Source organism: Onychomys torridus, chromosome 2 (genome assembly GCF_903995425.1).
Source record: "Onychomys torridus chromosome 2, mOncTor1.1, whole genome shotgun sequence".
Taxonomy (NCBI): Eukaryota; Metazoa; Chordata; class Mammalia; order Rodentia; family Cricetidae; genus Onychomys; species Onychomys torridus.
This window is the reverse complement of record NC_050444.1, coordinates 134647361-134667227: the sequence shown is the minus strand read 5'-3', so window position 1 is coordinate 134667227 and position 19867 is coordinate 134647361. Positions and strand designations below refer to the sequence as shown.

General features: G+C 50.7%; 1 protein-coding gene across 5 annotated transcripts in view; it reads right to left on the bottom strand.

Annotated features, from left to right (window-relative positions):
- Positions 1 to 19867, bottom strand: part of Hivep3 (HIVEP zinc finger 3) — a 425141-nt gene that overhangs the window by 90099 nt on the left and 315175 nt on the right. The window contains exon 1 of one of the 5 annotated variants that reach the window (XM_036177754.1): positions 11361 to 11415. The exons of the other annotated variants lie outside the window; for them this stretch is intronic. The gene's annotated coding sequence lies outside the window, so the exon portion shown is untranslated. Of the gene's footprint in view, positions 1 to 11360; positions 11416 to 19867 lie in introns of those variants that run through there. 5 annotated transcript variants of the gene reach the window in all.

The window sequence follows — 19867 nt, the reverse complement described above, 5'->3', positions numbered from 1 at the left end:
GCCTGCACAAACCTCAACATTTTCTGGGTTAGCATGGGATTGTATCAAACACATTGCTTGGAAGCCTTCCTCTGGTGAGGAGTATGCCCTGACTCTCCTCACGTGCTGGCCCTATAGGTACACATCTTTCTTTATAACGGTCACAAGACATTCTACACCACTATGTTTGAGCATTGCCTCAGCCAGGAGGGCCTAGTTCTCTGACATACAACATGTCACAAGAAAGGCCCTTGCACATGGGTCTCTCTGGAGCTGGATTGGCCTGATGTCCAAGGATGTCCACTTAAAGCTTTCACTCATGACAATTGAGCCTTCCAAGTCCCCTTGGCCCTTGCAAGCATTTGATCTTTATGTTTTATCATACATTGGTTTTTTTTTTTTTTTTTGCCATTTCTAGATGAAACAATCCTATTTTAACTCACAGTCCCTGGGCTTACTAGTTCAAGTATCCATCATTTGCTTATGGGCCATTTTCACCTTGTGAGCCGTCTGCTCATTTTTGCACATTTAAAACATGCTTTTCATGTGGCTGCTGTTTTACTTTGTTATTGGAATTCTTGTCACATGTGTGATAACTGTGAGCTTGCCACTTCCTGTGCACCAGGCACTGTTCTAGGCTCCCACCAATGTCATAGCACGGAATTAGGGCCCTGACAAGCGACAGCATGTCCTTGCTATGCCCAAGGAAATGGAGGTTCAAAGACTCAGGTCACTTGTCCAAGGTCATGCATGGTCAGATGAAGGGCAGGGCGGAGTCTGAGGAACAAACCGAGTCTATCCTTCCATTTGCAAATTAGTTGGTTCTCAAGCCTTCCCACGGCCCCTGTAATCTAACCTATAAAGAAAGTCCCCCCGAAAAACCCCCTTTCTGTTACTTATCGCTTCCTCTATTGCACATGGTCTTTAAGAGACTGTAGCCAGGTAAGGAGGCTGACCTTCAGTTTCTGACCAGATGAAGTCATGAACTACACAGGGACCCTGCCTCTTCCTGGGACACGGACATGCCAGGGGACATGTTGGAGGAGGTGGAAGGTGGGCAGGGTTTATGCATGGGAGTAAGAGTCAGACTACTGCCCGGGCAAGATTAGGGTGAAGCTGTACCCGGTGAGGCATCGTCAGCAAATCAAAGACATCATTCTCACCCACCTCAGAGCACACACTGGGTGGTGGAGACCTGGCTCCCGAGTGCAGCAGACACACATGCTTGTGTGTGCCCAGGTACCAGGAGAGTGCATTGTGAAGAGTCGCCTTCCACAGAGCTGCTTCTGTGAAGAGTCGCCTTCCACAGAGCTGCTTCTGGTCCTTAATGAGGCGGGGTTTTTGTTTGTTTTGTTGTTTTGTTTTTGAGCCCCTGAACCACCAACATCACACATAGGTTTCTGGAGCACAGAGCAGACACTAATTTGTTCTGTGGACTAGGCCATGCTCCCTGCAACAAATATGCACCATAGAGTCCTCACGATTCTCAAGGGCACAGCATTCACAGAGGCGGAGGGAGTGTTTGCATGCCGTTTGCCACTTTTCTTCTGAGAAAAAAGAAATTAAGTTAACAAAATCAGAAAAATGTGAGAAACTGACAAGCTGAAGTGAACAGGCAGAAATAAGTTTTAAAGTTACTGTATATTCACATTACACTTTTAGCTTTGACCTTAGATGACTTTAGTATTTCCCAAAATGTGTCTCTGCAAAACTCTAGTCCACCTTCTTATATGCTTGCATAAACGTATGTGCACATGTACACACGTGTACCCCTCTGATTAGTTGCTCTTGGAAAGCTACACAAGATACCTACTCTTGCCCACACTCTTACACACACAACACCCACACACACCATTTGGCTGGTTTCCAGTACACTTCCTGCAGCTTACACACACTGAGAAGTCCTGTGTTTAAGGACTTCTACATTTTCCAAAGTGCTTGACTACAGATGGTTTTTCTTTTATTTTATTAGAGGCTACCATGTTTCCCACCATGATGATAATTGACTAAACTTCTGAACCTGTAAGCCAACCCCAATTAAATGTTTTTCCTTTATAAGAGTTGCTGTGGTCATGGTGTCTCTTCACAGCAATAGAAACCCTAAGACAAATTGTATGGACCGACAGTTAGGGAGAGGTGGAAATTGCTCTGTACTCAATGGTTTTCAGCAGGTGGGTCCCAGAGACTCACCTGAGCCAAGTTACCTATTTTGCGGATGGCAAATCAGGTCCCAGGCCTTGGAACGGCTACACACTAGTCTCTTTCCTCCATTCCATGGAAACCCCTCCCTAATATTCCCTGCTGTGGAATATTAGTTTAGATGTGTTACATTTGTATATACTGTGGAATATTTGTTTAACGATGCAAAGATGTGTTGCATTCTTTTATGTTGCATTTGTTGAACTCTGTAAAACTGTGTTACTTTGCCTGCTTGAAACATCTAATTGGTCTAATAAAGAGCTGAACAGCCAACAGTTAGGCAGGAGAGGGATAGGCAGGGCTGCCAGACAGAGAGAATAAATAGGAGGAGAAATCTAGAGAAGAGCTGGTAGTGAGAAAAGGAGAAAGAGAAGAAACCAGGGGCCAGCCACACAGCCAGCCATAGAGTAAGAAGGAAAGATATATAGAATAAAGAAAGGTAAAAAGCCCAGAGACAAAACACGGTTGAAGAGAAATGGGTTACTTCAAGTTAGAAAAGCTAAGGCCAGGCATTCATAAGTAAGAATAAGTCTCTGTATATTTATTGGGGAGCTGGGACGCGGACCCCCAAAGAGTAAAAAAAGAAAACAAACAAACAAACAAACTACACAGGCCTAAGTGTTTTCCGGCACCAAAGTGAATCATATTACCTGCCCCCCTTCTCTCCCTGCATATTACCTGCCCCCTTCTCTCCCTGCATATTACCTGCCCCCCTTCTCTCCCTGCATATTACCTGCCCCCCTTCTCTTCCTACATATTACCGCCCCCCCTTCTTTCCCTAGTCTGTGTGTCCTTCTGCTTCATGGTCAGCCACTGCAGCTCGCTCACCAGACACAGCTCTAACACCAGCTGTCCACCTGCTGGTCACAGCAGCTGGCAAACAAGCTGGTGAACTGGCACCAGATACACATGTCAGACTCAGGACAACTGGAGAGGTGGGTTACATGGCAAATTGGACATCCCTGGGGCCACTTCCCAGGGAGGCATCTCAGTGTGCCTGTACCTTGGTGGCCCTGGCCCTGGGTTCTCATTGTGCTTCCCTCTGGGCCATTCTCTGTGGCATGCTGGGGTGGCCAGCAAAGCCAGAGAGTCCAGTACTTGAGTGTCTTTCATGACTTCCCCAAGTAACTCTGGAAGGCCAGGTGGTGGGAGTGTATGCAGATTCATTCATTCATTCATCCTCCTTCCACTGTGTATTTGTGTAGTGTATATATGTGTATTATTTTTGCATGAGTATGGGCCACCTATGTACAGTTGCACACACACATGAATGCATGTGTGTGTTGAGGCCAGGTTGACATTGGACATCTTCAGTTCTCTATTTTGTTAAGATCTCTTGCTGAACCTAGGGTTCACCCTTTTGGATAATCTAGCCAGCCAGCTTGCTCTTGGGGATCACCTGTCTCCAGCACCCAGGTTCTGGGATTACAAGCAGGCCTCCCACGCCTGCCTGGCTTTTACATGGGTTCTGGGCCTCACCCTTGTGCAACAAGGGCTCCGTGCATTGAGCTCTCTCTCCATTTAGTCACAGATAAGGCAACTTTTCACTGGAGAACTCTGTGACTATTTGAATGCAACCTCAATATTTTCCACCCAGTTTCCTTTAGAGTTCCCATCTTACATAACACGATGTGCTTGTCATAATGAAGACACTGGTATCAGCGTGAGTAGTGGCTGAGCTGCAGATTTTCTTTTATTTCAGCTTCCCACCAAGGCACCTTTTCTGTTCCAAGACCCAATCCAGGGGACCCCTAGGTATTTAGTCACCATGTGTCCTTAGTCTCTGGGCTTAGTGCTGCTTTTAAGAAATAGGCACTACTGTCTGTTCCATACAGAGTGGCAGGAGATGGATGTGAAGGTGGGGTTCCAGTCACCCTGCAGGGAGCAGCATCCCATGGGTAGTACGCTCTGTCTTGGGGTCTACTCTGCTTCTCAGCATGACCTGGCTCTGAGCTCAACACTTCTTATCCACAGCTCCACCTCTATGTCCATGGAGCAGCAATGATCTAGCCGCCTCGCTGGAGGCCTGAAGGAAACAGTCAATGTGGACAGGCATTTGCAGACCTACAGTTCAATCCAGGGGATGCTGGATTGGAGTCACCAATCCTAGTGTAATGGCTGTCAGTAAGGAGACTTCATGTCCTGTTTCCAAAGCAAGACAGGTCACAGTCTGAGCTATCTTCTGGAGCTGCCCCAGGTCAGTTTTGTCCAAGATATTCCATATGTCTCTGTGTAGTCCTCAGAAAAGAGAAATGCCCCTGGAATTAGCCTGTTGGGTTTATGCTCCTGCAGGTCTATGCTCACATGCCATCCCACTGCACAGTCTTCCCTGGCCCCCCTCATGAAAAGGGAGGTCCTCCTTCATGCTTGCTGACCTGTTAAGTTACACTGTCCCATGTGCGCTTGTTCCTGGTTGATAAGTTCTAGGAGAGTACACAGTGTTACCTGTGCCTAGGACAGCACCTGCCACTACCTAGAAGTGCTGAACAGACACAGGAGGACCTCAATGATGGTGTCTCAGTTTGAGTTGACAGCCTCCAGCATCCAGACTGATCACCTGAACACAGGCTTCCCCTCCTCTAACTATCCTGTTTGAGTTCACATAAGAGACACACTGTTTTGGAACCTGGGGCTTTTTGCAGTTTCTTTTAGAAAAAACGAAAGGGTGTTGTAATTACATGACATTACTGTCCTTCCCCAGCCTCTGCTATCCCAAGCAGCTCTGCCAACCAGAGACCACGTTGTCTTCCTCATCTACGGCCTGTCTGCTGGTCTGTCTCATCAGTCCAACCGAGTCCAAGCAGAAGTTGGGAAAACTCCCCACAGCCCATACTCTACTTCACTGGAGCCCTTCCCTAGAGCACATCAGCATCAAAAACCACAGAGTGCTCAAGCAGAAGGAACTCTGGGGGGCTGCGTGGGGATGGAGGGGGCTACAGATGAGGGCACTGAGCTTCGGAGCAGAAAGGGGGGTGCAAAGGGCACACAGCAGCAGCTTCATGGCAAGTCTACTAACAGCCCAGGATGCCCTGTTGCAGCCTGGTCCTGATTTCCTTGCATTTGGACTCTTCCAGAAAAGAATGCAGATGTGAGAAATGACTTGAGTGTTGGAAGGAATGGCTTTCAACAGCTTAAGTTCCATCTTCCGTGTCTGGAAGGTTCCAAATGCTTCCCATGAAATCTGCTCATGGCTTCACAGAGAAAATACCATGCCTCCGAGCCCCAGAGACCTTCCAGCTCCAAGATTCCTTACAAAGCAGCAATAATGTTGAGTAGCAATAGAGTTTTCCAAGTTCAACTTTCATCAAAGGACAGGTGTGTATGCCCTTGAGGGCCAGTCTGACTGTCTACATCTCACCTGCCTGGGATACTTGAAGTTGGGTGGTGATGGATGAAGATCACCCCCCTAGAAGAGCAGCCTGCAGGGGTACAGAGCACTAAGGCAGGCAGAATGCAAAGGGATGTAGCCGGGAACCAGCACATTACACTGCCTCTTCACCCAGCCTTCCCAGTGCCCTGCAATGAGGGGTCACAACCAGAGTTTACGTAAGCAAAAAGAAACACAGTGGATCCCCCAGTGACAGAGTTAGTCTCACTGTGTCGCTCCTCCAGGTAGGTAAGCCCACATTCTCCCTATCAACAGAGGCTATGAACAGTGCCAAGGAAGTCGAGTCCTGTGAGTGATGTCATCTGTGAGATCTAGAGATGAGTAAGTTGAGGCCTGGGAGAGCAACAGTACCTGGGGCCATGAAAGGCATGGATTTCCTCAACTTGAGTTCCTAGAGAACACAGGCTTTCTCCTTGTAGTTAACTCAGATCTGAGCCCACAGAAGAACCCCCCCCCCCCATGCAAATAAGTTCATGACTGGCAGAGGGAGGTGGAAGCGCCACACACCGGGTGTTTACCTTGCTCCATTTTCTTGCCTCAGGGCCAAGAGACCAGAGCCTAAACTCAACATGCGTCCCGCCCCCCCCTCCCCTCACTCCCTGGGCCACTGATGGTCATCAAACAAGGGAAGTGGTGTGTGCTCTGACCCACTTTGATCCTCAGCATGTAGCAGAGCCGGAGGAGGAGGAGGGTGAGCAAGACAAGCGAGCCGATGAGTCTTTCACCCAAAGGGATCTGTCACAATATGTATCTTCCTCCCAAGGCTGCTGTTTAGAGCAAGCCCTTGTGCAGCAGCTGACACACGAAGACTTCAGTTTCACGAGAGCCACTCATTAAGCTCTCACAACAGTGGGGACATCCTGGTTGACTGTTTGGGTGCTTAGTCTGAGTGTCTGAGTGTGGTGTGGCAGGGTGGGGGGTGTGACCTCTGGAATCTGCATGATGATTGTGGTTGAACTTCATTGGCAAATTGACTGGATTTGGAATCACCTAGGAGACACACCTCTGTATGTGGGGGTGTTTCCAGAGAGGATTAATTCAGAAGGGGAGACCCACCCTGAATGTGGGTGGCACCACCCCCGGGCTGAGCCCCAGCCTGAATGAAAAGGAGAAAAGGAAATTGAGCTGAACTCCAGCAGTCACACCTCTCTCTGTGTCCTGATTCACCTGGATGTGAGCCAGCTCCTGCCATCCCTTCCTTCTTCAAACTGCTTCTCCTATGTATTTGGCATAGCAGTGATTACCTTGCCCTATAGCTCAGGGTGAGTACTCCCTCCTAAAGAAGCAGAAGCTGAGGTTGAAGAGAGGGACAGGCACATGGTCATGGTCCCCGGTGAGGATACAGGAGGTGTGTACCTGGGTCTGTACTACTCCACAGCCGGTATGTGATCATGTTGCTGCTGTGGGACTGGGACAAGTGTGTTGGAGCCCCAGCTAGGGCTGAGTGGGGACGGGAAGCAGATAGAAAGTACATCTGGCCTCCTGGGCATCAGTACTCTGGGCTTCTCTGTCTTGGTGGGGCGTGTAGCACCAGGGCCAGCTTCGTGTTACCAGACACATCACCAGGGTCCCCAAACCAGACACAGGGGACAGAATTTGGGACATTGTAGTTAAAGACCCTCGGATGACAGCCACAGTCTCCTTAGTTAAATGATTACTCAGATCTTCTTCTCACACATACACCCTCTTCTGGAAGATTCCAAATGCTTCTTATGAAATCTGCTCATGGATTCACAGAGATTATCACACCTCAGAATTCCAGAGACCTTCCAACTTAGAAATTCTTAATAAAGCAACAGTAGTGTTGATCTCCACAAAGGCACAGGGGAGTCTCATTTTGATTAATCACAATGATGGTCTTCATTCTCACACGGTATGATTTTAAAAGAACTTTGGGACCAAAGTCCTGGGTTTGAACCTTATCTCTGTTCTGAACTTGCTGTGCAACTGTAGGCAAATCGACTGAACAGGGCACGTATAAAAAGCCTACTACATGCTGAGGAGATGGCTAAGTGGGCAAACCTGCCAAGCCTGAGGACCCGAGTTTGATCCCCAGGACCTACATGGTGGGAGGAGAGAACTGACTCCTGCAAATTGTCCCCTGACCTCCACACGGACCTGCATACACACAAGTTAATATATTTCAAGATGTGACTGAAAGTCCTAGGATAGGCAGGCTGCAGTCACAGAAAGATAGGAAAGTCACAGTCCTGCTTACCACTGACTTCCTTGCCTGGACAATGAGGACAAGCAGTGGCTAAGCGGCTCCTCTGGGCCAGGCCCTTGACGTGTGGTGTTATTTTCACTTCACCCCCACCAAGAGCCTCAGGAACTCAGTTCTCCAGAATGGGCTTTGCAGGTGAGGAAAGAGAGGCACAGGCCCACGAGGTGGTCTGGGCGAGCCTGCAGCAGCAACAGTGTGTGGCAATGTCCGAGCTCTCCTCCCGAGCCCTCCCTCTTTGGCAGATCAGCCCACAGAGCGCAGGGGATAATAGGAGCGAGTGCTCTGCAGCCGATCAAGAGCCGCACAGATGCATGACATCATGGTTATTAATAATGGAAGCAGCACAACCAATCCACCATCCATCCAGATGGACCACCTGAACTGCCTCTAATCGCCTGTACACAGATCCCAGGATTCTGCAGTGGGATGGCAGGGAAGCACCCCAGGAGGGCTACCCTCTTGGCTTGACTGGGGTGGGGTGGGGTGGGGTAGCATAGATAGAGGGGCCAGTCCTCTGAGAGAGCAGAGGCAGCCTGGTCTCCAGGCACAGGATACTTGCTGTTCAGAGCCTCAGTGAAGGAGCCAAGATGGTAATTAGGCCTTAGACAGAGCAGCAGGCTCCCCCAGAGGATCCTGGCCGGGAATCCATGAGCCTTGGTGAGCTGCCTGGGTCCTCTTGGTGTCCCTTAGCCTGGCCCCCTCTGGCTGCAGGGCCTTAACCTGTTGCTCCTCTGCCTGGTGGTTTCCCCACTCTTTACATGCTTCCACATTTCCATTGCGTAGGGCCCAGGGCCAGTGCCACGTTGAGAATTCCTGAAGCCCCAAGTCTCATTTTGTACTTTCTTCCTTCAGCTCCCCATGTCCCTCGGCTGCCTGTCTGTCTGCACGTGGGCATCAGAGCTGTGTAGCTTGACTTACCCTCTGCTACTCATCATCTTTCTTCCCACCGAAAGCAGGCTCCCGAGACAAAGGGAGTGGACCATTTTTACAGCTGGCATCTCTAGATGACTGCCTAGGACCCACCAAGCCCTGGGCAAACAGTTCATCCCTTGGGATGCTGGTCTGGGTCATAGCCATCCTTGCTGCCAGGGACACTCACGTTCTCCCTCTTCTGTGCCCATTCTGCTAAGTGGTGGGGTCCTTACCACCTCAGTGTTTTGACAGTCAATTAAAACAAATAGGATGGCACTCCCCAGAGCTGTGATATCCCTTTCCATGTGACCAAATAGCAGTGAAACAACATGAGCAAATATGGCAGGAAATGAAAGAAAGTGGGAGATCCTTAGAACACCAGGCATTGGCTTAGCCCCGAGAGGGTTTCCCCCTCCATCAGGATGCATCTTGGGGAGCAGATGCAGGCATTCTGCCAACTCTGGGGACATGGGGACAAGGAAATTTTCTGATGAGTGACTCTTGGCCACAGGCTGGAGCACAACAGGATGGATATGTGTGTGTGTGTATGTGTGTGTGTGTGTGTGTGTGTGTGTGTGTGTGTGTATAAAAGAGAGGATGTGGGTGCAAAAGCAGATGTGTGAGTGTGAATAAGTATACAGTGTGGAGTGTGTAGGAGTGAGTGTGAAGATGTGAGGATGAGTGGACAGGATGATATGTGTGTGTGTGTGTGTGTGTGTGTGTGTGTGTGTGTGTGTGTGTGTGTGTGTGTGTGTGTGAGAGAGAGAGAGAGAGAGAGAGAGAGAGAGAGAGAGAGAGAGAGAATCCACATCTACAGTGGGTCTATGTATAGAAGTGGGCATTTGAGTATAAAGCAGTATACAGGCATGTGTGAGAAAGAGACTGTTCATCATGGAGTTCACTGTCACCCCAGATTGTGTGACTCATTTGAACTTTACACCCTTTACAAATATTGCACAGTAGGTACTTGATCAACAGTTCATCCAATATGTGTTTTCCCAGTGTGCTCTATAGGAATACACATAAAGCAGCAAGGATGGTTCCAGAAGAGAATCTCCTCACTTTGGTATGTAATTCAGATATATGAGAACACTGAATGGGACTCTGGGTCCTGGTCTCCATCTTCAGTTTTCTGACAGTTGATTAATGGTCTCTGGGAACTGCTCAATGGATTTGGTCACTGCTAGGTGATCTCAGGCCACTGTTTGGCTAGCCACTTGTGGCTGAGCTTCTGCCTGTCCTCCACCAAAAAGGGCAATTAGGACTCAGCTGACGGTTTGCAACTGGATAGGCACCACATCAGTTCTATGAGAAGCCTGTGAAGCTGTTTTTCCCCAGAGCAAGCCTATGTAACTTGAAAAGAGCCCACAGCCAACAAGAGAAATGGTGGATTTGACAATATTAAACAGGTTCTTGTAGTGCAGGAATTTTCAGAGCCTTTAATTTGACAATATGGATTGTAATTGGCCAGACAGGTAATAAAGAGCTTGTAGAAACTGCCAGACTTACTTAAAAAGGGAAACCTTTACTTATAGAACAGACTTCAGAGCTAACGTTCCATAGAACACACTGGGAAATCTACTAGCCAACACAAAGAACACTTGTTAATGCCCGCTTCTGTACAAATGATAGGGCAGAAATGGTGTTCTAGGTCACAGAGCAGAGCTGTGGCCAATGCCTGCCCACAAATCATTCAAACCCCTGGAGCCAGCACGTGCACAAAACTTCACAGTTACAAAACAATGTAACTTGCAGGCCCTCAGTTCTCCCTGGGGGGCACTCACCCCATTTTCCAGATGATAAGAGCACAAATGAGTGAAGTTCAGACCACTCTGATCTGGGTGAGCCACTGCAATTGACCGGCCACTTGAACTACTGACTCTACCTGCTTTCCTCTGTGGTCTTCACCAAACCGTCCATGAATACATTACATTTTATAGGCGAGCCATTGTGGTCACTATGCAAAGCCCCTGTAAGAACTCAAGGCTGATGCCACCGCACCTGTTCTGCAGCCACCACCAGTCCTGTCCCAAACCCAAGCACCCTGCTAATGCCAAAGTGGGTAGGGTTGGGTGCTCTCAGAAATGCCCATGGAGCAGGGCTTTGGAAACACCAGTCTGTGAGGCCTGGGAGCTCCTTGCCAATGGCAACACATTCCCTACCACTGCAGGTATGGACCCCATGTACCACCACCACCCCTCCGGGCCAGGTGCCATTCTGCCAGGAGGAAGGAAGAACCGGAGCAAGGCTACTTTCACTCTCTTAACAGTGAGCGCGCAATGAGCAAAGGCTGTGGGCTCTGACAGTCTGAAACTGACGAGGCCTCCAGCAGAAAACGTGGCCAGAGAGACCAAACACGTTGAGCAGTTCCCAGAGGTGTGTGGACCCCGCCGTGGGTCCCTGCAAAGGGGAGAGGATCAGCGCAGGATCCCGGAGGCTGCGCACCTGAGGGCGAATGGGGCTGCGCACCGCGGCGGTGTGCGGACGCGGGAACGCTCGTCACCCTAGGATGATGACAGAAGTAGCGTTGGGGAAAAGCGAGCGCAGAGCGCGTGCACCGGCGCAGAGCCCGGGCCGCTCGCACCCAAAGGATCGGGAAGCTGGGACCGTCGCGCCCACCCGCCGTGGCCGCGATCCTGCGGGGCGCTCGGTGCTTACCTGCGGCCGGCTGGGCTCGGCGCCTCGGGCTGGCTGCGCTGTGCTGCGCCGCGCCGGGCTAGCTGCGCTGGGCTGCGCCGGGCTGCGCGCCCGGCCTCCGGCGGCTCGGCAGCGCCCGCGCGCTCGGCTCCGCCCGGCTCGGCTCCGCCCGGCGGTGCCCTGGGCGCTCGCTGGCGGCCCACGCGACGCGGGGTGGGCGCGAGGCGGGCGCGGCTCCGGGCCGCCCCGCGGCCGCTGGGAAGCTCCTTATTTGGGCAGTGATGTCAGGGGAAGTCGCAGGGGCCGGACCACCCACTTCTTTCCATTCTCTACCCAGAGTTTCCTGTTGCCAAGCCCGGGGACCCCACTGTCTGCCCGAGGCGAGCACAGCCCGGCCACCAGCTGCTCCGGGATACCCAGACAGCTAGGGTCATGGAGTGGCGCGGCGCGGCGCGGCGCGTGGCGGCCGAGGCAGGGGTTCTGCGGCTGGGGAATCCCCGGCGGCTCCAGCGGCCGCTAGGAGGGTCTGCTAGGTTGCCTCCACTGTGACAGGCCGTGTCACTGCGGGCGTCGCCCCTCCCTCCGCGCCCGCCCCGGCTCCCGCGCTGTCATTTCCTCTCAGGCTCTCCAGAGAGGACAAGCAGGGAAGCCCCGGTGACCGCTGCCAGGGGCCCTGTCGCTGGGTGCCACACCTTGGTCTCACAGGGCCCGGAGGGCGCCCATCGCCTTCTCCGAAGTGAGCTCTGCTCTTCCTCCTAGGTGCTAGCCCTATCTGGGAAGCCGGTGCATTCCCAGGCGGGAATCAGCTTTAATGAGTGCTGGGAGCTGAGCCTCTCTGGGCTCTGACCGGGTGAGGGTGGAAGTCACCCGGGAGGCTTGCCAATGGTCAGACCTTACCAGAAGCTTCTGTATCCCAAGACCAGACCTGCCTTTGGTCCTCGTTAAGAACGTATTTGAGGCAGTCCCCTCCCCCCACCCACCACCACCCCTGGCCCTACCAGCCAGTGCAAAAACTGTGGCCTTGAGACTTGAGCACTGTCTGCAGTTTACAGGTGTCTGTGCTATGGCTCAGACCCCACTGGTGTTGGGTGTGGGCTGCCCTGGCTTGGCTGACTCCAGGCTTAGCTTGTCTGGCCCGGAACAGCCTCAGGAAGAGGTTATGAGGACTAGTGGCAGCCAGACTTATAAAGAGGCCACACTGTCTGGATCATGCACAGGTCTGGATCCACCACTGTCCAGCATGCTGACCAGGACTTTCCCAAAGGATCCTTAGAGAATCCAGGCCTATCTCTGGCTCCAAATGCCATGATCTCAAATGCATCTGGGCCCAGGTATTTGACCCTGAGCATTTGTGTGCCTTCCTGCAACAGCGCGGCCAGAGCCAGTGCTTTCCCACCAAAGCCAAGTGAGAGCAAACGGATCACTCCCAGACCATCAGCCTTAACAGAGGGACCCTCAGCTATCTAATGGGCACCATACTCCCAGGAACTGGAGGGATAATGCCATGGCTGCAGGGCTTGTCTGAAGGGAAGGCAGATGTGACGATAGTTAGTCATAGGCCTGCTCACTCTCAACTGCCTACTTACCACCAGTTACCAAGCGTTCTAGTAGTTCTGTGGATGCCCATTCACTTACTCTCTCCCCATCTTCCAGCAGCCCAAGCTCAGGTCTAATGGGGCCATCTCCTTCCTTTAGGGAAGGTGACATGCTCTAACGTGCATGCCCTGTTCTCACTGTCCTGGTAGAAGTAACTTTAGGCAGAGAAGTGAACAATTGCTCCTGGCCCAGGCTGAGTGACACCCTCTCTTTTGAGAGGGGGCTCTGCCCTACCTCTACCAAGGGCCCTCCTGCTACCACAGGTAACTCAGTGGCTCCAGCTTCTACAGATACACCTGCATCTGTTACTCCAACTGCAGTCAGTTGTGATGGATCCCCCCAAGATCTCCATCTTGATTAGTCTGTCCCCCTAAATCTGAGTTTACTGATATTGTCAAGTAAATGAAGGATCCTCGTGTGTGTGTGTGTGTGTGTGTGTGTGTGTGTGTGTGTGTGTGTGTACTGATCACAGAAAGAACAGAACAGTTGCTGGTTCTGGCTCTGCATCTGGACTGGAAGGCAGGGAGTGGTGGGGGTGTCAACAGGGATGCTTGGGAGACAAAGCCACACTGCTGTGGAGCAGCTGCCCTGAGGTTCTTGCCATATGCTCCTCGGTGCTGCTGACCCTCCAGTACCCTAGGATTTGTCTCCCTTGACCAACTTCTCTGCAGCTTCTGGCAGGCAAAGACTTCTTCATAACAACTCCAGAGCGAAGAGTCCTGACCTGCACAAGCTAAGCAGGAAGGGAAGAGATGAAGGAGCTTGCCATCAACAGACAACAACGGCTATACTTGATCCTTTGACCCTATGAACTACACAGACCCTTGCAGTAGTAGCCAGGACGGTCATCCAGGGAGCCCTCTCCTGCTCCTCCCACAACCAATGCTACTTGACACTCAGTCCTATCTCAGGGATGGCATCGTTTCTCACTGGAGACCAGAAGGCCTTTAGGACTCTGGCCTCCATGCTCAGGGTCATAGTCTGATGACAGGTGGTCTTGTGTCAAGGCCAGGGGCCTTTGTCTGCCTCTTCTCTATGATTCGCCCGCCCCCAAACCCTAGGGGCTGTATGGAACACAACTCAGTAAGCAGGTGGTGCCAGGTGCCGTTTCCTTACTCTGGGTCCAGCCCCTGCCTACAGCAGTGCCAGGTCTTGAGAAAGTCCCATGCTTGCCCCCAGGGGCCTTCCCACATTCTTTCATTCCTGAGATGTGAATCAGGTACTTGGCTGGGAACATGGGACATACATGCTGGTGTCCAGGCAGCTCCATCCAAGGATGGAGACTGATAGGTAAACAGGTACCCCAAATTCCTTTTCGAGATGCTCCTGCTTGCCAAACTTAAAGTAAGGAAAAGGAAGATAAAGACAATGGGAAGGGAGCCACCTTCCTTCTAGGGCTACAACTCAAGAAGATGGCAGTCCAGGTGTTCCCGGTTAGAATGTCAAATGCTCATTTCCATGGAAATCACACACACACACACACACACACTTACACACACACACACACACACACACACACACACACACACACACACCTGCTCCAAAGTCAGCATCACAACACGGAGACTTCACAGGCCTGAAGCCCAGGCTGGGGCTGGCATCTGAACTGTCATCTAGAATGGCATCTCCATGTGTAGTGTCCTTTGCAGCTCCTAACAACCAAATAGGCAGGCTTTTAGAATACTTTGTGGTTCCTAAGGAGTGGGGTCTCCCATAGAATTCTAGGGAACACTTTCAAGGTAGGGGTGAGCAGCCACTCTGAGGGCCCCCAACTTATTTTTATTTAGGTCTTATCCCTACCCCACCTCCCTTCCCCATGGCTATCATTTTCAAGACTTAGATGCTCTATGTTATTTTTCTACTCATGGTGTGTCTGTCTGTGTGTGTGTGTGTGTGTGTGTGTGTGTGTGTGTGTGTGTGTGTGTGTTTCTCTCCTCTCTCCTGGGGAAAGTCTCAACACCTCCTGAGGTCCCTTTAGATTCACTTCTAGCCTTTCCCCTGACAGAGCACTGTGTATCAGCTCCCTGATCAGTCCTTAATCTGTAGCTGTGGATGACAGCACAGGCCTCAAGGCCATGTGGACCTGGGTTCCTGGGGATGTCACTGATCTTGATTACCTCATCCTGAAAGGCTTTTGTGACATGTTAACAAGATAGTGTGTTGGGTCTTTGAAAGAGAGTACCCAGTAGTATCTAGGAGGGAGCTAAGTAAACAGTGTTAATCACTGCTTGTTCCCACACTGTGATCTAGAATCCACATACCCCCATCTTGCTTATATTTATGAATAGGGGTCTATCATTGCAAATTGGAAACCAGAATCTCTCGTCCATCCTTGCTGTCCTACTTCAGGCCACCAAACCACAGTGAGCCCCTCCTCAGCACTCCATCCAGTCTGTTCTTTCATTTTTCTTTTCTATCTTCTCTTTTCTGAGCCCGAGTCTCTGGCTGGCCTGGAACTTGCCTATGTAGACCAAGTTGGCTTCAAACTGATAGAGATCCCCCTGCTTCTGCCTTTGCCTCCCAAGTGTGAGTAAAGGGGAATAAGTCCACCATAGCAAGTCCAAATCCCTCTGAACATGAGGGCACTTTCAGACAAAATCAAGTGAGACCTTGTCTAGCTAAAACACCCTATCTCCTAGTACCTTCAAAAACTGAACCCTCAGTTTGCCTGTCTAAGCCATCCTATCTTGGTACCATCCTCCTCCATGCTAGCCTCTTACCTCATAGAACCCTTTATTATTTCTGAGTCTGCTGAATGTACTTTACATGTACAGCCTTTGTACTGGCTCCTCACCTATGTCTGCAGAGCTGGCTACTTAGCATCAAGGGGTCCCCAGCCCCCCAGGTGGCTCTGGCTGTGTCCAGCACAGTACCGGCCTATTCTTTCTCTGTGGTCTTTTCTTTGTGGACTGGATGCCGCATTAGATTCAGTACATCTCTACACAAGTGCATCTCAGCCCCAGGAACATCACAGACATGCAGAGAATGCTGGCTGCCGCACTGTGCCCCTGCAGCCATCCTGTCCAGCAAACACCACCACAAGAGGCCATTAGCCTCCACCCGTGGTTTTCCCAAATGACAGAAGGATCATTTCCATTTTTGGCTGAGACTTGGGCCCAGCCTTAGCTCTGGCTTCTCACACATATTTCTGAAGGGGACTCCCACAGGGCTCACCCTCCCTACCATGGGGCCCCAGGTGGGGAAGGCAGGGCCTTTGCTTCCAGGAAATCAGATTAGTTGAGCCACACTCCCCTGGCAGCTCTGAGAACAGGCTTTCCCCAGCCAAGGGACTGGCAAGATCATCAATGACAAATGTTCCTCTACCCATGGCCTCCTGCTCAGCAGCAAATCACAATATCTGGGACCTGGATTCACTCAGACTCAGGCACAGGTCCTACTCCGACACTTACTGCTACTTGGTTCCAAAGACTGAGCTCAGTTTTTTTCAGATGTAAAATGACATCTCGGGACATGGTTCCTAGGACTAGGTGAGAGCTAATGGAATCTAAGTATCTTAAGTACCAAGAATTGAAGATTGCATGTAAAACATGCTCATTAAAGGAAGTGCCCCCTCCCCTCCAGCTCTGGAGACACTGATGACCAAGACTCTGTCTTTATAGCTCATAGTTAGGGAAGGGAGAGTATGAGGATTACAGTACACAAATAAATACTCACACAAGGTAAACAGTAACAGGTGTGGGGAGTCTGCAGGTAGCAAAAGAAGGGAGTTCTGGGATGGTGCTTGGGTAACCTTCATCCAACTGTGATAGATATGGCTTCCATGACCGGCTTAAGGTAGGGGGCTAAGGGTCAAGGGGTACACAGGAACCAAGCCCAAGGGGAGACAAATCCTGCTCCCCTGATGGGTAACAACCAGTTATAGAAAGGCCTTGTACTATGGAAAATAACTATGACGACAGAAGGAAGAGAAGGAGAGAGGAGAATGGAAGGGGGTGGGGTTGGTTCCCAGGCTACTTTCAGGAGTCTCGTCCAATAACAACAACAAAGGGCTGTATGTGTCTGGCTCCACCCTACTGAAACCTCTGTGCTCCTGAGGCAGGAGGACATCTCCAGTCTTCCATCCTTCAGCCTCAGGGTCTTCCCAGAGGAGAGCTGTCCTTCTCCAAGAAAGGCCTGGGACAGGCAAGACAGCTCACAGGACTCTGAATACCATGTGATGTTTTCTGCCATGTGCTCCTTCTACCCTTTGGAACGCTCTTCCTTGTGTTTCTGTCCCCCTGCACCCTCCCCGGCCGCCGCTCTATCAACCCGACTTGACATTTAGGGGACACAAACCACTCTCCTTTGTGTGCTCTGTTTTCTTCTGTTTTTGAAGACTAGATTTAAAGCTTCCTCCTTCAAAATACTGCGTCTGTTAAAGGATTTCTGCCTAAGGCCCTCACTGGATTGTGTGAGTTCCAAAGGGAGATGCTTGGTGCCTGCCTAGTGGATGCTCAATATAAAAGGAACCTGGAAGGTTCTCTTCTGGTACTTCCCATGGCAGAATGGGAAATAGTGGCAGATGCTGCCATTCTGCCTCCATCAATCCCCAGGGACTCCTGACTCCTCCCACAATCAGCTATTCTGCATGAAAACAAATGCCCAGAGCAAGCTTCCCCCACCTAGCTGGTAATTTCCTGCAACTAGCTTCTCAGGTATTGACCCCCCCTTGAAGTCTGACCAGAAGGATGAGGGTCCCCCAGGCACCCTGGTGCACCTGACTGCATGTCCGTGAGAAAGGGTTGAGATCTTAGGAGGGAAGGTAGCGAGTGTTCGGTGGCTAGGTCTGGGTCTGAGATGAGGCATTCAGGGTACTGGGCCTGTACTGCAAAGGTGTGAAGATAAGATGGAATTTAACAGGACTTGGGGTGGGAGTGCACAAATATACCATGTCTTCTCTCTCATGAAGAAAATGTATCTATTTATGTTACATATACATATAAACATGAAAATGGAAGGGGCTTTTTGTGAGGAGGAAGGAGACTATTGGAGGGGCAGGAGGACCAAAGGAGGTCATGGGCAAATGTGCTTTAAGTATACTGGGGTTTATGTCTGAAATGCTATAGTTATACACTAAAGGTTTTACACTTAAAAATGCAATGAGGGCAGAGAAGAGGGAGGGAGGGTTAATTTTGTGCTAGTTAGCTGGCATTGGATTGTGGTGACCAATCTCTGGGTGTCCCTGTAAGGGACACACCCTGGGTGAAATTAATCTGTGACTCAGTAGACTGAGTCAAGCATATGTCCCCGAAGTGAGTGAGTAACATCCAGCCAACTAGGACACACGTTGGACACAGACGCTGAGGAAGACGTGACCCTCTGGCTGGCCTGTGGAGCTGGGAGCTGGTCTTCCTAGGCTTTGGCTCAGAAAGAAATACTGGTTCTTCTCTTGGCTTTCAGATAGAAGCTGGCCCCAGCAAATCTTGGGACTCATTGGCCTCCATAACCATGAGAACCAGTTCCTTACAACACACACACACACACACACACACACACGCACGCACGCACGCACACACACACACACACACACACACACACACACACCCATCCATTTCTCTAGAGATCACTGCTCAGGCAGATGCTGAGGACTCAATTCTCCTACCATTCCCTGCAGTGAGTGAGCATTCCCAACCTCCTCATGTTCAGAAATGGCCCCATTCACCTGGCAGTGCATCTCTGGCAAAGAAACACATACAGCAAGCCTTCAATATGTTTCTAAGCAAACTAGCACATACATCAAACTTGTTTGAACAACCCTTCATAGATTCGGGCACAATCACACCCATACCCTCATGCCATCCTCAAGGCCTTGGTTTCCAGAAGATCCACAGAGGCCCACAGGTGACTTGGGGATAGCCCCAGCAGATGGATCTGTCTCAAAGGCATGGCCCTATTCAGGGGCCATGATTAGGATTTAGCAAAAACAAGCATATGACCTGTGCTTGGATGCTGCTGCCTCCCTTTAATACATGTATTCCGTAACAATACTTAGCTGATACAGGCCAAGCCCTGTTCTAGACATTCAGTGAACATCAGAGGGGACATGGACAAAAGCCTGCCTCCACAGAGCTTCTACTTCACAGGAAGTGCAGATAGAAATCAAGAGACAGAACAAACATAGTCCAGAAAACACGGTAGCAGGGCTGTGTGCTGTGGCAGAAGGAAAAGCGTGACCAGGAGGGGCACGTGGGACAGGGGGCACACACTTAAGAACCGTTAGCATAAGCCCCCCAGAACAGATGATGTTGGAGGCCTGACTTGGAATCATGTGGTACAGGGAAGGCCTAAGGAACTGCAGGTGCAAGAGCCCTGAGGCTCAGTGTGTCTGATATTTTAGACAGGGTCTTGTGGGACACTGTGAGAACTGCAGGTTTGGAAGAAACAAATGAGGTTCCTAAACCAGGTTCCCCTCACCACAGTTTTAAGGGTGTCATATATCCCAGGCTAACTAAGGGTGTTCTTGAACTCCTGATCCTTCTGTCTCCACCTTCCCAGCATGAGATTGCAGGCGTGCAGCACCATGCCCAGTTTCCCAAAGTAGGTTTCGAAGGAATCCACTGATTTCTTTGTCCAAGAACACTGCCTAGCTAGGGCAGACTTCGAGAGTCAAAGACCACCTGAGGAGCCAGAAGGCTGACTACTGGATAAAGTTCTTGGAGCACAGGTATGAGGACCTGAGTTCAGGTCCGTGAACACCCAGGAATTCAGGTGCAGTAGTTCGTGTTCATCACTTCAGTGCTTCTGTGGTGAGATGGGAGGTAGAAATGGGAGTCCCAGGGATTCACAGGCTGCAGCCAAGAGAGCCTTTGTCAAGCAAGATGGAGGGCAACGACTGAAGGTCCTGGCTTCCACATGTGTCATAAACACACACACACACACACACACACACACACACACACACACACACACACACACACAGAGAGAGAGAGAGA